General features: G+C 43.0%; 1 protein-coding gene across 1 annotated transcript in view; it reads right to left on the reverse strand.

The window, feature by feature from the left end:
* The window catches only part of CDH13 (cadherin 13), a 557,182-nt gene that overhangs the window by 286,697 nt on the left and 247,485 nt on the right, over window positions 1-23,000 (reverse strand). The gene's annotated exons all lie outside the window — the stretch shown is intronic.

A 23,000-nucleotide genomic window follows, 5' to 3' on the forward strand; every position in this document is an offset into this window, starting at 1 on the left:
GGATTAGCCTTAAAATATTAACTAGTGTGCTGGGCAACCAGGCAAAATAGTCATGCATCTATCTGCCAGAGCCAAGCTTGACTACCCAGTAACAGCAACAGATTTCAGGGGCTGCTGTATGAAAAGTGTGCAAGAAATGTTTCTTGCTGTTCAAAGCAACTATTCAGCTTCCAATATGTAATTTTGCAACCTGTGGTTTGAAAATGCAATAAGGATTATGATTACTTGCCATGGACATCAAGATATTGTGTTAAATATAACTATAGTGACAAATGAATTTGCAAATTAGGTAAATTGGCAAGCTGCAATTTTTTGGGACTCTCCTGAATACATGCATGCTGATTTGTTCAGTCTGGGCAGGATGATATAATCTGTGAAACATCAGATAAATAGATAGATAGATAGATAGATAGATAGATAGATAGATAGATAGATAGATAGATAGATAGATAGATAGATTAATCTGAATATAAGAAAGATCTGCATATCAATATTCTAAAGGAAATCAGTGATTCTCTTCATCTGATCAACACTAGTAAATGGCAGTGATGGGGGCATGGCCAACAATAGCAGCCAGTACCGGCAGTGAGTTGTGGTGTGCTGACTTGTTTGTGGTGATACAGGCTTGGGGGCCATTCTTGTCCTGGGTTCACCATAACAGAACATTCCAGCCCCAACATTGGGACACTAATATATTTTGTTACAAAAGTATTGGCCTTCAATGCAAAGGGGGTAAGTATGAAAATAAAGCTTACATTGAAGGTTAGTGTGAGAATGATATGGCGGAATAGTGTTAAGAGCTACAGGTAGGCTTAATGTTAGGGTTACCAACAGGATTATTGTTGGTATTACAGTCAGGGTTAAAAGTTGGGTTTGTGTTAGTATAACAGGAAGCATTAGTGTTAGGATTACAGTGAGGGTTGGCATTAGAATTACAGGGATAGTGTTAGGACTACAAGAAGGGTTAGTGTGATGGTTATAGAGAGGGTTGGGGTTCCAGGGAGAATTATTCTGAGGGCTACAGAGAGGATTAGGGTTAGAGTTACAGGGAGAGTTATTGTGAGGATTACATGGAAAGGGAGTATTAATATAACAGGTAGGGATAGTGTTCCGGATACAGGGACGGTGAATGTTAGTATTACAGTGAGGGATAGTGTTATAATTACAAAGTTAGGGTTAGTGTGAGGATTAAGTGTTAGGGTTACAGGTCGGGTTAGTGTTAAGGTTACAGGGAAGTCTTGGGGTAGGGCATCCCTTTCAATGCTGAGAGCTCTGCCCCAAACCACTACCGATGCTGATTTGATGCCACTGAAAGGTAATGCCCAAACAAAAGACACTGGATACAGATCAATCAAATTATCACTGGGCCCACTAGGTCCGGTTTAGGAGCATGCCGCAAAAAGCGAATACACCCAAAAGAAATGGTGAGGAAACCTAGAGTTGAGGATCCATGTATACAGAGTCTAACGAAAGCACAAAAACAAATGTCCAAGAGTCCAAAGTTTTGTAATGATAAAAGTGGTTCACAGCAGAGAAACAGCCTACAGCCTTTCAAGGGCCACACAAACTCCCCCTTCATCAGGGCTCAGGAATACTGACTTATATATGCAGCTACTGGATAGACCTGTGGATTTCTGCTTGTGCCTGGCTGGACCTATTTAAAAAGGGGGGAGGGGAGCGGGGTTATGTCAGGGTTAACAAGTAGACCCAACAACAATTTGTGTGGCCCTCAAAAAATGAATTTGGCAGTTTTTTTTGCTGTGAACAATGTTAACATTAAAAACTTTGGACTCTTGGCACTCTCATTAGACTGTACACAACTGAAAGCTGATCTATCATGTCTGCACTCCTTAGTGATTTTAGTTGCAACAAGCAGAATATATGTTACCAGCCCCATCTCTACAATTTATTTGCTTTTCTTCTCTGCTTTGCAGAGGCTGTTAAACAAAAAAACATACACAATGCAAAATGGAAATAATTGTAGCAATCTTCGGTGCTGCTTCAGCTGATATTATCGATATAAAGCATTCGCTATAACACTCAACAATGATTCCAGAAGGCACAGGGTATATACTGTATATCTTTAGAGGTGAATTAAACAAAAAAAAGAAAGAATACAGAAAAAAAGCAATATTTATATTGTGTAGCTCAGAACACACATAACGAACATCATTGTCCAAGTCTGCACCAATCTTTGTAATAACTTTGGTTTAAGGAGCTGCCTTCTATTCATTTTAACTCAACACACAAAATGTAATCCAGTTCCTTAAACACAATAACTCTAACATTCGATCCAGCTATACGACTCACATACTTTAGTCAATGGGTGCATATTGTTGTATCCCACTAGATAGATTGCCTTCACTTCCACCACCTTCATGTTCTGCCCCATGACCACATAGGACATGAACTTACATCTTGTCAATGGGGGATACAAAACTCACTAAAACAATGGAGTTCTAGTACTTTCCCACTCTGCGGTAAAGTCCATCTTCAGGCAAATTCTAACCCCCCCCCATCCGTCCCACGCACCGTGAACTCACCTTTTCAGAAATTAAAAAAAGAAACAAGAAGTGCACCATCACATGACCCTCCTTGGCATCACTTCCAGGAACCAAGACTAGTGATCCACTGGTCTTATTGCAGCCCCTTGTGATGACCTCATGTCATAGCTGGAGTCTTCAGGAGCTTGTAAGGATTATGTAGATGGACAGTCCACATTACCAGACAATGATGTGGGCACCTTAAAAGAGGCCCTCCTGCTTTGTAGTCCAGAAGACTTGGGACCTGGTGTGTCACAATACCATAGATCCAGGTAAGAATTTAGGGCTTTTAGTTTATTTTTATTAATTTTTTATCTACTGGGACAATTAGCTAAAGGAGCTAACGTTTGGAAATTTAGTGGTGGTGGTTGTTTCTGGCCAGAGTTAAGCATTAACCTTTTTACATAGGTCTGCTCACTCCAAGGGATGGGCCATCATTAGCCCAGCAGCAGCCTTGCCCTCTATACCCCCCATATAACTGTATCTATACATTATAATCAATCTTATACTGAGCTGCATTATTAATTGGAGAGTCTCGGTTTTGCCTCACAGGTCTGCTTTAATAAAATTCTGCATTTAAAGTGCCGAAATTCATATTCTTATAGATTGAGCCTTTTCTCCTTTTGCTGATGTGATCAATCATCAAACAGTTCCCCGATTTGTCACAGGATCTGCAGATGAAGCAAATATGATTTAATCGCATCTCTTGTTTGCATTTTTGTCACATTATCCTGCACCCAGCCTGTGCAGAAGTGCTGACGGGGAACCAAAAAATGGGGGAAAAAATACCACCGAGATAATTAATTTGTGTCCTATTGAGCTTACTGAAAGCACGCTGTACTCGGTGTACTGTGTAAAATTTAAGCAGGGGAATGAAATAAAATAGTCTCTTGCTTTCTGTGGATCAAGAGTTCTGATATGGTTTTTTAATCATCTACATAAAAACTGCCTCAAAGAGACCCTGTCAGGTTCTAAAAAAAAGGAGCTAGGTTTCTTTCAAGAGAAAAGGTAATATACTTACTTCTCCGGAAGTCTATGTCTTGTATGTCCCTCAGTTCCAGTCTCTGCCAAACATTCAACACTCTTAGTAGTGTCAGGTGCCTGTGTTCCCTGCTGCATGCTCTGATCCCTATGATCCTACTGTGTCCCTGTAGTGATGTATGGGTTAGAGAAAGGATCCACAGAGCACAGCGGGGCACACAGCCTTCCAATGCTCCCAAAGTGTATAACGGGTGTAACTAGAAATCACTGGGCCCCATAGCAAAATGTTGTATGGGGCCCTGTGATTTCTAGTTATGCCCTTGCAGAGCCCACCTGATATCCCAAACAGCCCACCTGAGAGTGACCCTGCAGAGCCCGTCATAGACTCTCAATGGTAGGCTCTGCAGGGTCTCAGGTGGGCTGGTCATACACCTGCACACCTCTTACCTGTCAGCCCTGATCCGCTGTCTGCCTCTTAATCCTCCAAAAGTTGCTGGCAGGCCCTCCCTCCTCCATCGCCTGGTGATGAAGTAGACTGCCATTATTGAATGTGGTCTGCATTCTGAATGTAACTCTGGACCTCCATATCACACCTGAGGAAGCAGTATCTAATATAACTGTGAAATGTGTCGTGTTATACCCACCCAATGCCGAAACAAGCGTTAAGATGTAAAACAATATGAGTAGACATAACCCAATAAGGCTTGAATAGCCATTTGGCCAGGGAACTGTACTATATGGTGGCGTAACAATAATATGTAATGAACATTGTTTTATGAAATCTTAGAGAATTTTAATTATGTATAAAAATGTTGTCTCATGGTTCTTCTTTTTGCTGACACTTTTAATGGTCTCATCCGAAACAGATTAACCTCAGAACTTATTAGCATCTGCTTCCCCTCCATAACTCCAGCAACACTTTTCTGTTCAGTTACCTCTAATTTTATTACAGAGAAAACTGATTCCATCAATGAGATTATGTTTTTTAAGACATCAACCTGAGCGGTCTATAGTTGTTTCAGGTGTCTTGTTCCCTTCAAATATATTGATTGCCACTCTCTGGTTTAGGCTGGATCAATGTCCCCAGAGTATCATGTCTCGAAACTCTAACACAATTAGGCAAACACTAAATTCTATGGTCAGTTGGGCACTTGTCATAACATAGCATCACTGACCGGTGACCTGGTGAGTATGAAATGTACAAATGGGCCCACCTGCTGGTCACCGAACCAATGCCTATTAAAGATTATCTCCTGCGGAAGATTCTTTTAAATTAAACTATTGGGAACGGGAAGAATATCTGTCTGATTTTTTATTTGATTGTTTTTCTGTGTTTCTTTGCTTTGTTGATTCGTTTGATTTTTGTTCTTCTTCATTGGGACTGGAAACAATGAGAAATGTCAGCAAGACAGACAGATACACAGCAATAAGATTGTTGGCAGAGGGTGGAAGGATAAGATCATCTGTCAGATATTTACTGCTGTCTGTGTCAGATTTCCTCTCATTTGCTTCAAGCTAGGTCTGGTGTTATAGAATGCCATGGGACACGAAGTAAGAGAAAATCTGCTCACGGGGGACAAAGCTTTCACTCAAACACCATCAACCAGCTGCTGAAGCTCAAGCGAGGAGCAAGTTTCCACGATGAAGAGGGTAGTGTATAACTCCTGAAATGAATTGGCTTGTTGTCTGGGATTTTTATGATGAAATAAATACTTCTGGACTCCAAAGCCATCATAGGGAAATAGGAGATGTTGTCTAAGGTGTCCCTTGTGGTCCCTTCGTGTTTGAGAGCTTCTTAACCAAAGTCATCAAACTTTGGTTCCAGCACCCCCTACCCACACATTTTGAGCTATAAACTCGTACCCTTTTCCACTATTTAAAATACGGATGCACCGATAACGATACTAGTATCGGTGACAATACTGAGTATTTGGACGAGTACCTAGCCCGATACCTGAACTTCCGGTATCAGTAAGCCAGGCAGTGAGTCATTACACATTGCCTGGCTTCCTCATTGGCCAGGAAGCTGGCTCCATGCTCCCTCGTCACTTGGTGACGAGGAACCATGAAGCCGGCTTCCCGGATTGGTCGAGAAACTGGCCAATCAGGAAACTGGACGGCGAGTCATTACCCGTCCCCCGGCTTCCTAATTGGCCAGGAAGCCGCCTACATGCTCCCTCGTCACCAAAAGAAAAGGGGGATTTCAGTTTTCATATCCTAAATGTGACCTACAGCAGGTTTTTATTGAGTTTTTAGTGGCGCCAGTTAGAAAAACATTTGTGGCACTCAGAATATCGATTTGGTTATCATCGTAAATGTGTCCTCTAAGGCTCTGTACACCTTTTGCAATGTAATCCACCCATTGGAATGCGTGTCTACGCATATCTCACAGCTTTACCATTCTTTGTATTAGTGCTAGTTCACATCTGTCCACTGCATTGATGTGTGTTGCTGAAAAAAAATGCAGGTCCATTTTTTAAGCACTTCAACAAGCATTTAAGGCCCTGCTGATGGAAATGGTAGCACATGTTTTTGCCATGCGACAGAAAGTGTTTGCGGCCAATTCCTGTCTACATGCACTTGCTCCAGTGTTGGCTGCACGACATTGCTCTGGACAACCGTGGTACACCATAATAATGGTGGACCAAATCTGTGTAATGTGTGTTGGCGCGTTTGCTTGCAGTCTCCAACGGGTGTGCATATGACAGGGCAACCACAAAGAAGCTAGACTGGTAGACAGTTGTCACCCTATACCAGGAATAAAAAAACTTTTGTGGCAGAATAATCAGGTATTATTTTACTGAAAGTTGAATATTTCAAAAGATTGAAAACAATATTTAGGACATGGTAAATCTTATCTGAGATTTTAATAATTTGGTATAGCTCTACATTGATATGTGGAAGAAAGACAACCTCTTTCTTGCCTCAGTCCCTCAAAGCCCTAAGATAGCTGGGCCCACAGGCAAGGGACCAATTTGCCCTGCTGCTGGCATATTTTGTTATTATATAACACAGTAATGCGAGCCGTGGGCAGACTGCAAACTGATGTTTCATTTGAAAAGTTACATTTTTGTGAAGATACCTAGAAAGTAATTTACAATGTATAAATTATAGTCCACAGACATAATAGAAATTCCTAAATCCACAGTCCCCGCCAGTTAGATAGGGACTAGCAGCTGCACAATTTAGTAAACAACTTGTTTACCGTGAAGTGATGCCAAGTTCATTTCATGCCCTGCAGAGCAACCTTGTAAGACTCCAATCATCACCCACAGACCATGCCCAGTTTGCTTAATTAGTTAAGCTTACCGTTTATGGGAGCACTGCACTGCAAACGACCACAGCCCAATTCATTAGATACAGCCTGATCTATGAAAAGACAACAAGATTCTCAGAGGGTGGACAAGGCTTTGCAAACAGATATAATGGCTAGAGCCTTCCTTAAAATCCTGGCTGAGGGATCCTCATTGGATGTCCCTTGCCGCTCTACCAATTTCCTACAATAAAACCGTGGACTGCGTGATGTTGGGTTCCAACTAACCACGGCAGTCAATGGTTAATGAATTAAATGAACTGTATGTTAACCCTATCCACAGCTGCACCTGAACAGTTAGAGAACCTCTCGTGGCCAGTTCACACCTTTTGAGGTTTAGGTGTGATATACACATTGCAAGCAGGATTTTATTTTTTTCACCACACCTAAAACACATGAGCTGGCCCCAGTGGACCACAACTTTCATCAACTCAAAAGAGCTTACCCATTAGGTGTGTCCCCTTAACCAAAATCACCATTCAGTTTTGAAATTGCCATAGACCCCCCTACCCATCTGAGAACTAACCTACACAAAATGAAACAAGAGAGGGTGGTAATGCAACACAACCTGCCAGCAACACATACAGTAGCTCTCTGGAGTGACTAACACAAATTTCAACTCAACTGTCCTACTGGAAGCAACCTCTGTGGACCCTCCCTACCCATCTCATCTCCTTCTTTCTTCCAGGTAAGACCTATACCACCAAAATGCTCACAATATAATCATTAAACTTTTTCACTTCAAATCGTCACGTAGTCCATGTAGTCCACAGAGCATCACCCAGGGTCACTGACCAGGCACATCTTTAAACATGTGCTGTGGAACTTCCCCACTTCTGTGCTCAAATTTCCTCTTGGCTCCTCCACTGGTTTCTCTCGCTTACCTCCACTTTACCACTGTCTGTATTGACATGGAGGTCAGCAGGAGTAACCAGCAATAGCTGTGGGGGACCCAGAAAATAGTCACTTACAGAAGTGTAGGTTTCCCAGGAGATTCTGGGTGACCACTTCTCATTAACAGAGTGGCGTTGGGTGGCTGGGGCCGCAGAAGAGTTAGGTATTCATGCTTTTCTTTTACAGCTATAACTTTCCATGTATATGATTACTTACAACAAACGGATCTCTTCTATATACTGTCTGTATCCAAACAATAATTAAAAGACTATAGAGTCTAGAGTAACACTTGAATATAATTTGAAGATCATGTATGATTGTCTTCACAGGATTCTACAATTTCCAAAAAAAAAGCTAACCTTCTGCCTGAGCTTCAGTTTAAGTTTGCGGTAGACATTCTGAGTCATTTTGCTCAAACTGTGTGTTAAAAGCCATAGTATGCAGCGGGTGTGAACCGTGAGGGGTCCACATGAAAGTGGTTGAAAGTTACAAGCGAGCTTGTTTGTAAGTTACTGTGGAGAAATCCTGGACGCAGTAGAGTCCTTCCATGCTGGGAGCAGACCTCAAGAGAGAGTAACTGTCCACTGAGAGCCACTGACCTCCTGCCATGTCTCCTTTTATCAGGGCTAAATCAGGATGTGCTGAATAGATTAAAGAATATGTTAACCTAATCATTAACTCTCATATAATCTTTCCCATGTTGAGGTAATTTTAAAAGTCATTTTTAATGTTTATAAATCTGCAGCTTTTATTGAAATAATACTTGGTGCTACTGCCATAAGGGTCCTTGATCGGGATATAGGATGATAATGCTCCGTTGCGGTTTCCTAATTGTGCTGCTGTGTTGTCACCCTATCACACATGTTCCCAATGGAGACTACAAGTGGTTGTGCAAAGGCATGGTCCAGGGTTGTCACCATCAGGAAACCCACTATGAAAAATGATGTGCAGCAGTTGCTGGAATGCATATCGACAGAAAGTGGCAGCAAGAGTTTATCAGTGCTGATATGCAACAAAGGATTAAAAAAGGTGTGTGTGTATATACAGTATATAGATATCTATATATCTCTATAGAGATATAGAGATATATAGATATCTATATATATATATATATATACACACACACACACACACATACACTTATTCCAATTGAGAGACTTAAAAAGCCCTGAAATCAAAGCATTATAATGACAGCGTTTTCTAAGGAGGGTTCAGAAATGGCAGCCTCCATGAGACACGGACAGGGCATGCAGGACACGGAGAGACGCTGGAACTCGGGGAGCAAGGAGGTGTCTGAAACACAGGGTGCAGATAAGTCTTGAACGGCACATGGGTTCTACTGCAGGCATATAAGTAGCTTGCTATCTCTCCTGGATGTATCTCCTCTTTCTCTCCTCTGGTTGTGTCTTTTTGCTCTTTCTCCTGGCTGTCTCCCCTAGCTCTCTCTCCTGGCTGTCTCTCCTCTCTCTCTCTCCTCTGGTTGTCTCTCTTGGCTCTCTCTCCTCGCTCTCTCTCCTGGCTGTCTCTCCTTACTCTCTCTCTCCTGGCTGTCTCTCCTCGCTCTCTCCCTGGCTGTCTCTCCTCGCTCTCTCCCTGGCTGTCTCTCCTCGCTCTCGCTCTCTCCCTGGCTGTCTCTCCTCACTCTCTCTCTCTCTCCTGACTGTCTCTTCTCGCTCTCTTCCCTGGCTGTCTCTCCTCACTCTCTCTCTCCTGGCTGTCTCTCCTCACTCTCTCTCTCCTGGCAGTCTCTCCTCGCTCTCTCCTGGCTGTCTCTTCTCGCTCTCTTCCCTGGCTGTCTCTCCTCGCTCTCTCACTGGCTGTCTCCTCGCTCTCTCCCTGGCTGTCTCTCCTCACTCTCTCTCTCTCCTGGCTGTCTCTCCTCGCTCTCTCCTGGCTGTCTCTTCTTGCTCTCTTCCCTGGCTGTCTCTCCTCGCTCTCTCCCCTGGCCGTCTCTCCTCGCTCTCTCCTGTATATTCTCCACACAAAAAATCACCAAACTGTGCTAGAGTGTTAGGGTTTTGCTTGAAGTAAAGGTGGCAACCATATCTGTGTACACTACAAGCATTTTAACAAACTTTCTTGCAGTTTCCAACCTGTTTCTGTTCTGAAGAAAAAGCTGTTTGTTGCAGCGTGTCCTTTCCAAACTGATTACTGAATAGGAGGGTCTGAGAATGTAATAACCAGCTGGTGGGCTTCCTGGGTTGTGATGAGAAAAGGTGCAGTGTCGGCATCCCTTTAGTACTAAATAACTCTTAGGGAGTATCTCACCAAAAATAAAATTCCAATTGCAAGGGATGCCAAAAATTATACTTGTATCTCAGTGCAGACTTCTGGAAAAAAAAAACAGTCAGCTAATCACAGAAGTAGGAAATGACGCTTCTGGGGAAGTGGCACTTCACAGTTGGTGTACAGAACGCCTCCAGGTCACCATATTGCAATTTTAGACAGATTTAGAACATTGCAATAGCAAGTTTTAAATGCAAAAGTCTTCATTTAATATCATTAAAGTGACATTAAAGGCAGAATTTTTTTTCCCTCTCCCCAATGTTAAGTAAAACACTTAACTTAAATGATGTCTCTTAATCCGATCTTCTTCTTCTTTCCTGTCGTTTTCAGCCTTCTCTCCAGCACTGCGGCGGGTCTCCGATACAGCGCTGACTCCTCTGGGCTTGCTGGCACTTCCTGTCCCACGGTGTCTGCATGCGGGTGCACGCTGTCCATAGACTTACCTTGCATCTTTCCTCGCATCCCGGCGGAAAATCGGAACTGTGCTAATGCGCCCGCCCCAAAAAGCTTTGCGGCCGCCCGAGAACTTTCAGATTTTCAGACGGGAGCGCGTGGGAAGACACAGGTACGTTTAAAACACTGTTACGGCATTTTTCTAAAATGTTTTTTGCATAGATCTACTAAAATAGCAGATGGTTTAATAACCCTTTAAATTATGAAATGGCTTGTGTGACACGTACTTTATTCATTCGTTATATGTTTTTGTTTTTTAAAGTGGAGTTACCCTTTAAGCAGTTAAATACATATTTGTGGCCATAATGATCTCTATAAGTGTTTTTCAGTTTGGCTTGTGTTACCCCATTAAATTGTACCAAAGAAACAAAAGATTCAAAAGATAAACCATTCAGACTGGAAAAAGAAAAAAACAGCAGAATTGCTGCCTGCAATAAAAGCAACTTTTTTTTTTCTTTTTCAAACTGCCTCTAAATTACACGGCCAAGAATGTCAATAAGAGATTTTCAACAGCCTGTAAAAAACAGATTTCTTAAAAACCATATCTCGAGCGTAATAGCATACATTTACCCAGACCTCTCAATTTGCTCTATTTTTTTTTGGAGAATATTAGTTTCCTGTCACACTGCTTGAACTCGACTGAGGGAAGAGAAAAAAAAGAAGTCACAAGTTATATCGATGAAGAAAGGGCAGTGGGTGATAAGCGCTAAGCAAGCAGACAAACATCGCTTAGCCTGTCATAGTCATCCAATACATACCCATCAACGTTCCTGGCGCTGTGACAAATGGCCAATCGTCATAATTAAAGTGGAACTGTGCATCCTGCTACTTCCTCTCACAAGATGTGGACGAATACATTCGAAAAGAAACATACGGATAGGGACCAAAAAGGTGGAATGGAAATTCGCCCCGTTTGAGTCGGCAAGCCGGGAAAAGAGCCGCATCAATAACCACCACCATTTGTCACCCACGCCATCTGGACACGAAGCCGATAGCTGCCAAAGCTGTATTAAACATTTTAATTTCATTGTGATCCCTTAAGATTGCGACATCCTACGCGGTTTGTCAAATAACGGCTCTCTGAATGCCCTCCAAACTGGCGTGCTGGGCTGGAGCCGCAGGGATGAAGTGAGACACATAGCCGTGTCGTTCAGTGGCTCAGGAGCTGCTTGGGACAGTTGTGTCCCATGACTGTTGTGGCAATTAGCGCCACTTAAACGATAGCTGTAGTACAATCAAGCGACGTCTAATAGCTGGCTGCTGGGCAACGGGTTTTCATAAGCGCTGAGCCAAAATTAGGACAGACAAATATCCAAATTACAAATGAGAATTAGGGTATTATTCAAGATCTTTTCTGTGGTTCCAGCACACGCTGTGTATAGACAAAAATAAACACTTGCTGCCATGTGATGCAATTAGATTCGGGGTGAAGTGAATTCCTAAAGCATACATTATCTAAACTCATAAACAAATATGTAATGTATTGCAGCTGCTAGTCCTTCGATGTGGTGGCTGCATTAGTTTTCATCTAGTGACCCTGAAAGTGGCACACTTCCTGTCCCAGGGTGACAATGCTCACTCACTTCACTGTATCTAAGGCGGAACAGCTTGTCATCCTAGGTAGGGTTGCCACCCTATCTTCCAGCGAAACCCAAACACTGTAGCGACGCACGGAAATTTTTGGGGGTGAATTAGTCGCTGCTTATTCATATGTAAATAGCACCACCCATTAATATCTAAATATCACAGTCAAGACTATTTTCAGTTGGGGACCAGTAGCCCTATCTTAATTTTAGTTGCTCCTGTCTGCCTGGCATCTTGTGTCTGGGTTTCAGCTGCCATGAAACCCAGACACAGCATTCAAAACCCGGACTGTCTTAATCCTAGGGTGCTCTCCTGGTTTGTACTACAAAAATCTCATCTTCTCTTCATCTCCATTACATGGCGGGCTCGGAAGGCAGGCTTTTTTTTTACCAAAGATAGTTTGAAAGGAAGATAACATTGCTTGAGATTTCAATTCAATGCACAGTGACATGGACACTGCATTTCCAGCAAGCTCAACATATATTTTCTGTACAGACTGGTAAGCTTCAATATATTACAGTTTTGATCTAGGGTTTAGATATACTTATAATACCTTGTTCTCATGAGCTTCAGCTTGTATGAGACCTGTGTGTACATGAAGCTTTTTAAAAGCTTTTGGCAAGCTTCAAGCAACTTTGTTGATGTGTCTAAAGAACTCTTCAATTCCAATTTGTGCAACGTTTAACACAAATCCTGATGGGTTTACTGCCATTAGCAGACTTTAGCAGGCTGTCGGCAAACTACAACTATGGGTAAGTAGGGATGAGCTCAGGTGTATACAGAACCTGGTCCAAACCTCAGATCCTCTGGAAATTGAAGGAGCCCCTTTGAACATAGAAGGAGCACCTCTAAACATGGTAGAAGCCCATTTGAACATGGAAGGAGCTCCTCTGAACATGGCAGGAGCTCCTCTGAACATAAAAGGAGCTCTTCTGAACATGGAAGAAGGCTGCTTCTGCTGTCACCCAATCAGACGTGGTCAGATAATTCCCCACCTGCAGCCACACATATGCAAACGGCCAGAATGAAGTGTTGTCACTGACCTTTTATGGCCACATGGCTTTATTTGGACAATGATATTGACCTTATATGGCCATGTGTATATATAAGGTCAATGATGTCAGCACAAGGATCCTACCCCTTTGTTTATGTGCAGCTGTCGGGCAGGTAATGCCCTGGCCCACAGCTGATTAGGGGAGTGGCTCCTCTAGGTTTGAAGAAGCTCAGGTTTGGACCTGGTTCGGTCCGAACCTGAGCTCATCATTACTGATAAGGTTGCTGAAGCCTGCTGACAGCTTGTTCAAAGCAACTGTCAGCAGTGCTATGGTAATTTATGTTTAACACCTTCCCAACCCACAGACACATGTTTGTGGCAGCACAATGGTGGGCTTATATGTGTCCGCTGTTCTGTGCTGAAAGCATGCTCACTGCAAGCTCCCAGCACAGAGACCAAGCTATGACCAACAGCTTCCAGTCACTGTTTACGATCAGGAACTGGGGACGGGCTCCCCATCATGTGATTGGCTGCCGCAGCAACCCCATGACCTGGAGCCTGTCCTTTGATCTCACTATTACGTATCATTAAAAGGGCCAGTGGCAAAAGATTAACATTGTCTAAATAAAAAGAAAAGAAGAGTCGTGTGGACAGGGCCAGATTTCCAACAAGGCCAACCGAGGCCCGGCCTCGGGGCAGCAGGGAGTAGAGGGGCAGCAGGAGTGTGGAATGTCTATCTCCCGACACCCAAGACATGCAGTTCTGGGCACCGAGCGGATAGTAGTTTTCTACATTTGGTCGTGCTTTGGGCAAGCAGTGCTAAATGTAGAGAGGGGAAGCTGCCGCTCCGTCTGCACAAGTGAGAAAAAAGTTTTAACAAAATAAAAATTTAAAACCAACCCTGCCGCCTGCCATCTGGGGGGAAATTTGGCAGGGTGGGGGTACAGTAAGGAACCTGGCCTTGGGGCAGCAGAGAGAGTAAATCCGGCCCTGCGTGGGGACACAGTCATCATTTTTTTAGATAAACAATTTGCTCACACTCAATAATTATCATAAGTAGCAAATATCGCATTTAATCCAACTTCATAGATATTAAACTCAGACAGAGCTGTCTTTTCTATAAGTGCACCGTGGTCCATTGCCAACAAAAAAACATGATATGCACAAATCGCTACTGTGTATCAAACAATTCTCAGTTAAATGTAATCTACAATGCTAAATGATATCAAAGCTGGAACACAATGCTTACATAGCCAACAGTTGTAAAGCTAGATTACCTATTGCACATCCCATGTGTAAAAGTACAAGCATCATTGAATCCCACATCAGTTCCAATGAAAAGCCTGGCCTCCATTCAATAAGGAAATATCAAACAAATTCATATGAGGTCACATATGTTTAACATTCCCAAACTGGAGCTGAACGCTACAATAAAAGCTCCGACCAAGCTTGCCGAAAGCATTGCGAATGCATTTTTTAAATCCAGGACACAGTGGGGAGGTTAGAAGCTCTATAATAAAATTAGTTTATTTTCTATTCTCAGTTTAAATGTCATGTGGAGACTGTCAAGGTTAGAAACTTTATTTGCCCCATTGGGGGGATTTTTTCTTTGATTTCTATGCGGTCACCAGGACAGGAAATCAGGGGAAATCTCGAGTTTGGAGACAAAGACAGCACAACATTTATTTATTTATTAAACTACAGATGAGTTAAAACATTTATTGGGTGCTTTGGAGGAGATATCCTCTTACTTCCTGTGTGGTTACTGGGATAGAAAGTGAGGAGTAAGCTCCCCAATGGGGACACAAAGAACAATAGTTCATTTCTCTCTGTATCCTAAACAGTGGCAGAACTACCGCCATAGCAGCCCATGGGGCTTGGGGGAGGGGGGGGGGGCAGTTAGGAGCCATAGGGAGGCTGAGGTGCGGCTTTCGCTGCCAGTGACGTATGCCATATGCTGCTGTTCCCCTGTAAATGGACTCCTGGCAGCTATAGCAGTTGTGTTTACTTGTGTAAATGTATAGCTGTCATTGATGGCAGCTATTCATTCAAAAAGAGTCCCCCCCACTGCCGCTCCCGCTCTCTCCTCCCGACTGGGCACCAGCATCATCATCAGCTCTGTGTCCCTTCTGAACCCTGCTGCTTTCCCCCACCTGTATCAGCAGAGGCAGTGGGGATCAGAGGGACAGAGAACTGATCCACCTGCCGGCACCCAGCAGGAAGGAGAGAGCAGTCACAGGGCCAGATCAGGATGCCTAGTAGGGCTGTGCAGGGAGGAAAGGTCCAGTGACAGGCGGGAGAGAGTGGAGCTTCAGGATGCTGAGCGTAGAGAATTAGAAAATGTGTGAAATATCTGCTGATCCTTCCCTGTAGTGAACAAACACCAAAGTGATCAGAACTGATCACTCCAATGTTTGTAAATAACTGAGGAGATTGTAACTGCTTACCCTGTCCCCAGTTATGAATGAACAGGAAGCTCTATACATCACATACAGTTACTCCTCAGTTTATGAATTGAGAGGAGGTTCTCTGCACAGATCACCTCCTCTCCATTCACAACTGGGGAGATACTAAACGTTTACTATCTCCTCAGTTTGTGAATGAACAGGAAGACTCCTGTCCAGTGAGAGCTGGGACTGCAGAAAAAGAGATTGAGGGTTCTGTGTCCTGTGATGTCAGTGGGCCTTAGACTGCCAAAGCCCAGGGGAGACGAGGCTGCAGGACCAGTTTAGCAACCCGGTGGGTCCAAGAATTAGGTTAGTATATCTATTTATTTGAGCCCCTAGGCAAAACAAGCACATAACCCTTGCAGTGCAGGGGTAGCCCCACTGCAAGGGTAAGTTATTCAAATTCCTGGAGTTCTCTTTTAAGAATAAATTCAATTTTGTAGGATTATCAGCCAAAAAATGGACACATAATAACATTTATACAGATCTAAGTACCAACTAATTATAGTTTTACAGAAGATAAAATAATAAGAGCATTTCACATGCTTTCAGTCAAATGCCATCAATTAAGTAGACAATAAATATGATCTGTTCATCGCCGAAGAATTTAGTAGCAGAACGAGACAAGACGCCCACTCCAATAATACAACAAAAGATGCAACTCAACAGCAACCAAGTGCTAAAGATCTGCCCAATCCCAACCCACTCCTACAAGCCGCCATGTCTACATGAGATACAGCTGGCGAACCTTTACAAGGTGATATCACAATGATACAAAATCTCATACAGATGCAATATAAAGCTGAACTCTGGACAGATATAAAATACACAAATGAACACAACTCTGGACTTAAATAAACACCCTTAAAGGGTATCTATGGTCAAAAGCCATTAATAAATCTGTATTTATAAATTGTATTTGCATTAGGTCTATCCCCCTCCTAATAACCAGATCCATCTAGAAGCTTGTAAACATCCGTACTGAAGATGTCCCTAGGGGGTACTCCCTCCATGCACACATAGCCTGTGTTCTATCAAATTCTACATTGTGTTCTAAGTTACACATTGTGCCTGCAGTGTGGTCCGGTGCGATCAAAATGCTGCAAGCACTATTTTGATTGCACCGCACTGCAGGCACAATGTGCCTTGAGATTCCGTGCGGGTGATCGCATTGCAGGCTATGGTACCATTCACTTCAATGGCCCGCCACGCCCACCCCAGCCCGGCAAAAAAGCGAGCCGGTCGCAATGCGATGCAGTGCGTTCCGGCCAGAATCGGACCAGAACGCACTGCATATGGTCTGAACTAACCCTAAGCAGTTTAAATGAAAATGTCAGGTTACAATAAGCAATATATTTCCATTTCAACAATCATAATGCCATTAAATATCCTCATGAGGCAATCCTTTAAGCTGTAGCCAGGAAGTAGTGCCTAACACATAGATGATAACACGCCATCCATGTGTGTTGACAGCATTAACAGGCGTGTGCATTGCCAGCATTGATTCAGGCCTATTAACATGACCTTGCAACTATCAGAAACCACAAAATAAAGGGAGGGCCGGTTGGACAACCTGCTTCCTCCGTCGACTTTCCGGAAAGAACGCCCCTCAGCCCTTGCAGTCCCAACCCATGTGTCTCCTCCTGGACACCTGACCCCCACGTCCAATCAGGTAAGATCAGCTAATTCCAGTTTTATTTTAACCAATTCTCCAGGGACTATTCCTCCCTCCAGTCATGCAGCCCCTCCGCTCAGTCTATCTGGGTCTGTCTGTCACAGGCTGGGGTAGGGACAAGACATGTAAGTGTTACTTAACTGGTTCCTGACCAGCCAGATATCTGACCAGATATCAGCCTCTTGCGCTGCCAATAGAGCTCAGATTGGGAGATGGAAAAGCAATAGAAAATGCCAATCAGTCGTAACGCAGTGGAGGTGGGAAGGAGACTTGTAAGTGTTACCAAACTGCAGCAGAGAAAAATCCGGTCTCTTCCCCCCGTCAGCCAGGGTTGTGCTTTGTGGCAGAGCTGTGCAAATCTCAGGGCTTGATAGACAGCAATACAAATCCTTTGGTAGGTGAGAACAGCTCATGAAGATGTATTTCAACTATTAATTTAGCTTTTTACCCGAAGTTCAGCTTCAAAAGACACTGGAGCTTTGCTATAGAAACACACAAATATAAAACAAATCACTACCTGCTCATATTATTGGTTTAAATAAGGAAAATTAAACTAAGGATACTGAACATGATGACTGGCAGCTGTTCAAAAAGAAAACATCACCATTGGGATTCTTAGAAAGAAGTGGTGGAAAAAAAAAGAATTTGGTGGAATGAGATAATTCAACAAACAATAAATAAAAAGAGGAATCTTCATGGAATATGGACCACAAGCTAAAGCGGAAGATTATTATATTACCTACAAGATGGCTCAAAGGAACAATCAAACAGCAATTGAATTATCAAAAGCTGAATCCTTGAAAAGCTAAAGGAACATCTCATGAAAAGTATGAGGATCTCGTTTCGGGAATTTTCTAACAGTATAATGAGAATTCGGGATGAGCCTTTCTATTGAACGATTATTAAAAACGGACAGGGAAGCCGAATGTATAATAAGAAGAGCACTTTAGACCCTTTCTAAAGCCTTTTTTTTTAAACCAAATGCTACCAATTATGATCTTCCCCTTAGGGCTACTGTATCTAGTTGGTCCCTGGCTGGTTAAAAGCATTGCATAAAGGAGTTTGGACTTTAGAGAGCTGACTGAGAACATGGATAACTCAGTAGGTAGTGCAGCTAGTGCCAGCGGAACAGCCATGGAGCCTGCAAGTTTTAAGATCAGCAACGGCGGCTACACAATTGCCATGATGATGGGTATTGTTTTATGGAAGTCCTAGGGACAAGACAACAAACGTGGCTGACATATCAGCAGAAGCGATGAAGGTCTCCTTTCTATATGCTCACCTTCTCCTTAAATCCAATGTCCTCCTCCCTCTGAAGTGCAGGGTGGGATGGGAGGGAGACGTGGGACCCATAGAGGATGAGGTTTGGGAGGATGTTCTTCAGGGGGTTACCAAGGTCTCCCTGTCCCCCGCTCATAGACTGACGCAACTGTTTATAATTCACAGGACGTATCGCACCCCTGAATTCTTGTTCCGTATTGGGCTTAGAGCTGACTCCAACTGCCCCAAGTGTGGCTTTCATCGTGGCTCCCTGATCCACCTGCTTTGGAGATGCCCTAAGCTGGTTCAGTATTGGGATCAGGTTGTAGATACCCTCAACCTTGTATTTTCATCCTCAGTGACTAACTCCCTATTGACGTGTATACTGGGCATTGTGGAATCCGATGATCTTACGCATCGCACTGCTATAGCACTTAAGCGGGCCTTATTTACCGCAACCAGGATGGTGGTTCGTAAATGGATCTCCCCGTCACCTCCACATTGAACTTGTGGATAGCTGAACTGGATAGGATGGTAGCGTACGAGAGGGTTACTTTTAAACAGAGGGATACCTTGCCTAAGTTCCACTCTATTTGGGACGACTGGCTGACGTACCGGGGTCATGACCTCTCTGATTAACCGGCTTGCACGCATTCTCACGGTGGATACATACAGCTAGTCTTGGCTTCTATTGCATGTAGTCATGTGTTCGCAGCAAAGGGTGCTGGTTCCCCGCACAGTGGTTTATAGGGTTTATATCTCTTGGTGGGCTTGGTTTAGTCTATGTTTAATATAAGCCCACTCAAGTGGTCAGCATATTCTTGTCGAATTTCACTATCTGCACACATTATGCTCCCCTTCCCTCCCTCCCCCTCTTGGATTATTTGTCTGTTGGCTTGCTACTGGTTTTTGTTTTTGGTTTCTTTTTTGTTTTTTGTTTTTGTGTTTGCCTACTGTACGTGTAAAATGTGTAAAATCAATAAAAACTATCTGATTTAAAAAAAAAAAAAAAAGAAGCGATGAAGGTGATGGCAGAGACTGGTTTTAAATTGCTGACCATATTTTTTAACTTAAAGTGACACTAAACTCAGAAGTTAAAACCTAAAAATGCATTCAAGTACCTGAATTATTAACAAAAATGTAACTTACTTGTGTATCACTCGGCTGTAGATCATCAAATCATCTCTGAATTGGTGCTGACACTGTCCTTCCTTCTGGAGGGGGGCTACTTGTGTTCCCCATGGTCCCTGTGTGTGTTGTAAAGTAGTCACCGCTCCCAGCTCACTCCCGGGATGGATTACAATCTCAATACAAATTAGTAAACTAAACATGAGATTGTAGTCCATCACAGGAGTGAGCTTGGAGCGGTGACTACTTTACAACACACAGGGACCATGGGGGAACAAAAGTAGCCCCCCTCCAGAAGGAAGGACAGTGTCAGCACCAATTCAGAGGTGATTTAAAAATTTACAGCCGAGTGATACACAAATAAGATGTGTTTCTGTTAATAATTAAGGTACTTGAAAGCATTTTTAAGGTTTAACTCCTGAGTTTAGAGTCACTTTAAAATGGATAGATGGAACTTTATCAAGAGACCTACAGTGATTTCTGGTCCCTGTATGTGAAGAGAAAGGCAATGGCAGCTCCAAAATGGCCAAGATGGCAGGCATCGTTTCATGGAAGTCCAAGGGACAAGACAGAAGACATGGATGACATACCAGCAGAAGCCATGAAAACAATACCAGACTTGTTCCAAATTGCTGACCGGCTTTTTTAACTTAACATGGATAGATGGAACTTTATCATAAGATCTACAGTGATTTATGGTCCCTGTGTGAAAAGAGAAATGCAACAAAATGGGCATGTAAAACTTGTGTGCAGATATCATTATGTAGCCACGTTAGTTAAATTTACCTATACATTCCTATAGTTATCCTTATGTTACCCCCCACCCCGACACCAACTCCCCCCTCCACCCCAAAGTCATATACTCACCTGTCTATAATCCTGTCATGCTGTGTGGACCAAGGAGAGCCACACAGCTGCCAATGCAAACTCTTCCTTCTTCTATGCATGCATGGGGACATTCTATACATTCATATGGAAAGGACATCTATGGGCTAAATAATAGATAGAAGGAAATGGGATTGCAGAGAAGAAGTGGTGGGCTGGGTGGGAGAAATTGCAGTGCTGTCGGTTAAGCTCTCTATGGCCTGCACTGTGTGGATCTGGATGGAGCTTGGTCTTGTTACTATAGGACTACTGTGTGTGTGTTTGTGTGTGGGGATTAGTTAAATTTAAGGAAGCAATATAAATGTGTAGTTATCCTTTAAATGTTTATAAACACTCAGGGTAAGCAAGCCAGTGTTACAGCAGAAGGCCACATTTATCAGTGCCCGGTTTGGATTTAGAAAAGACAGAGATGGTAATGGTGTAATGACTATTGGGCCTCATCTTTACTGCTTAAGGGCTTTTGTTTGCATGATTTTCTTCCCCATACAAGTCAATATAAATGCAAAACCACTTTCAAGCAGTTCAATGCAACTCAGAATCAACTTGAAACAACTCCTTGAGCAAATGGGAGGCCATCCAAAGCAACTTAAACCTAAGCATCTGAGAGCATACTTCAATTGACTCGTTTTGGAATCTGAAGCCTGTCTACACAAGCCCTAAGAGAAAACCTTAGGAATAATGGAAAAATATGGGACCCATGGAAAACATGGACAACTACAGAGAGCATAATTGTGAGGGACACTCACATCATGAGGCAGGAATAATGAACATTGACCATCAAAGTTTGGAACATTAATGCAAGCTTCAAAAGTATAAAAGGATCTAAACCAAAACAACAACAAAAATCAAGTCAATCAAATCATGGGCTATTCTGTACTTGCTGAAAATGTTCTTAGCCTAAAATAATGAACATAAATGCAGCCGCCACATCTGAGGACTGGTAAGCTGCAATATATTATATCTTCTAGGGTTTAGATATCCTTTCATTCAAAATCTTGACCTCTCCCAGTACTCGTACTTTACTCTCACTATGTTATATACACTGCCTTGTTCGCCCACGATGTTCACTTTGGTAAAGCATTTCGGTGAATTGAATGACAGTTCGGAGTGCAAGATAAAGTCTGAAGGCTGCTGTTCGAGCTTTCTGCTCAAGCAAAACTACAAATAACGCACTAAAACTCTTTTCACACTCCGCCAATTACGAGAACTTCAAAATGAAAGAAAGCATCCAAGAAGCAAAAGAGAATGTTCTTGCATTTTGGAAACTTTGTTCAGTTCAAAAACTCTGCTAAGCTCTGTTTGCTACAGTGACCCAATAACAGTACCACCAATGCAGTTTCAAGAAAACAACATTTTCAATAAAAAAAAAAAACAGTTTGTGTTTATACAGCTAGAAAGATATCAGAATGAATTAAGAAAGGGAAAATGGTAATGAATAAAATGAACACACAGCAAATGTTTCAAAAGCTGAAAATGTTGTAGTGAAGAACTAGCGCTAGAAAGAAGAACTGGTGGTCACAACTCACAACACAATGGTCATACTACCGTATTTCACCAGCAAGTGATGCTGCATGTGAATTATTTTATTTTATTTGTTTGTAGTTTCCATAAAAATGCAGAAATCTGTGCTGTAGAGGAAAGCTGAAGGTACACACAGGCCCACTATGGTATCTATGTGGCTGTTTATGTGTTAACCCCTTCATGACTGAGGCCCTTTTTTCAATTTTTGCACCCATGTTATATTCCACATTTTAGGCCTGAAAATGACGTAAAACCCCCCAACATTATATATTTTCTGAATGCCAAGACCCTATAGAAATGAGGAGAGTGATTTACACTCATCCTCATAGTTAGAGCCAATTTGTGACATTGAAACCGTCACACTTCGATTCTATAGAACGGGAAGTGAGCAAACACGTACAGTCACTCGCTCACTTCCCGATCATCTCCCTGCAGAGAGCGGTGACTGTCAGTCACTGCTCCCCACGGGGATTCCCCCCTCCCCTCTCCAAACCTCCAGCACTGACTGGAGGAACAGACAGGCAAGGGGGCATGCACAGCTGGTTCTGCCTCTAGATAGGCAGAGCCCGCTGTCAAAAAAACAGCTGGGTGGATCTCAACAGTATTGTCAGGATCTGTCCTGACTGCAGCGCTCTCAGTATATAGTGGGCAATAGTCTGCTATATACTGACCTTTGGGTCACGGGAGGACGTTAGTATATGTCCTCCCGTGACCCTAAAGAGGACTATGCGATAAGAAGGTTACCTCATAGTTCTCTTTTAAGGGCTAGTTTTGTCTAGGGGACTCAAAGAACATATACTCACCTGATTCTTGGTCCCACCAGGCTTCTAGACTGGTTCTCGCAGCCTCTACTCCCCTGGGATCCGGCTGTCTAAGGACCCCCTGATGTCATCACATCTAATGCAGGTCCACTGACTTGCATTAGATGGGAGGAGGCCAAGCGACATTCCACCGCCAGAACAGAGGCGGAGAGAGCTGAGTGCTGACCAAGGATCAGGCAAGTAAATCTGCTTTATTTGACTCCCCTAGACAAAAT

Source organism: Nanorana parkeri, unplaced genomic scaffold (assembly GCF_000935625.1).
Source record: "Nanorana parkeri isolate BGI_ZX_2015 unplaced genomic scaffold, ASM93562v1 scaffold216, whole genome shotgun sequence".
Taxonomy (NCBI): Eukaryota; Metazoa; Chordata; class Amphibia; order Anura; family Dicroglossidae; genus Nanorana; species Nanorana parkeri.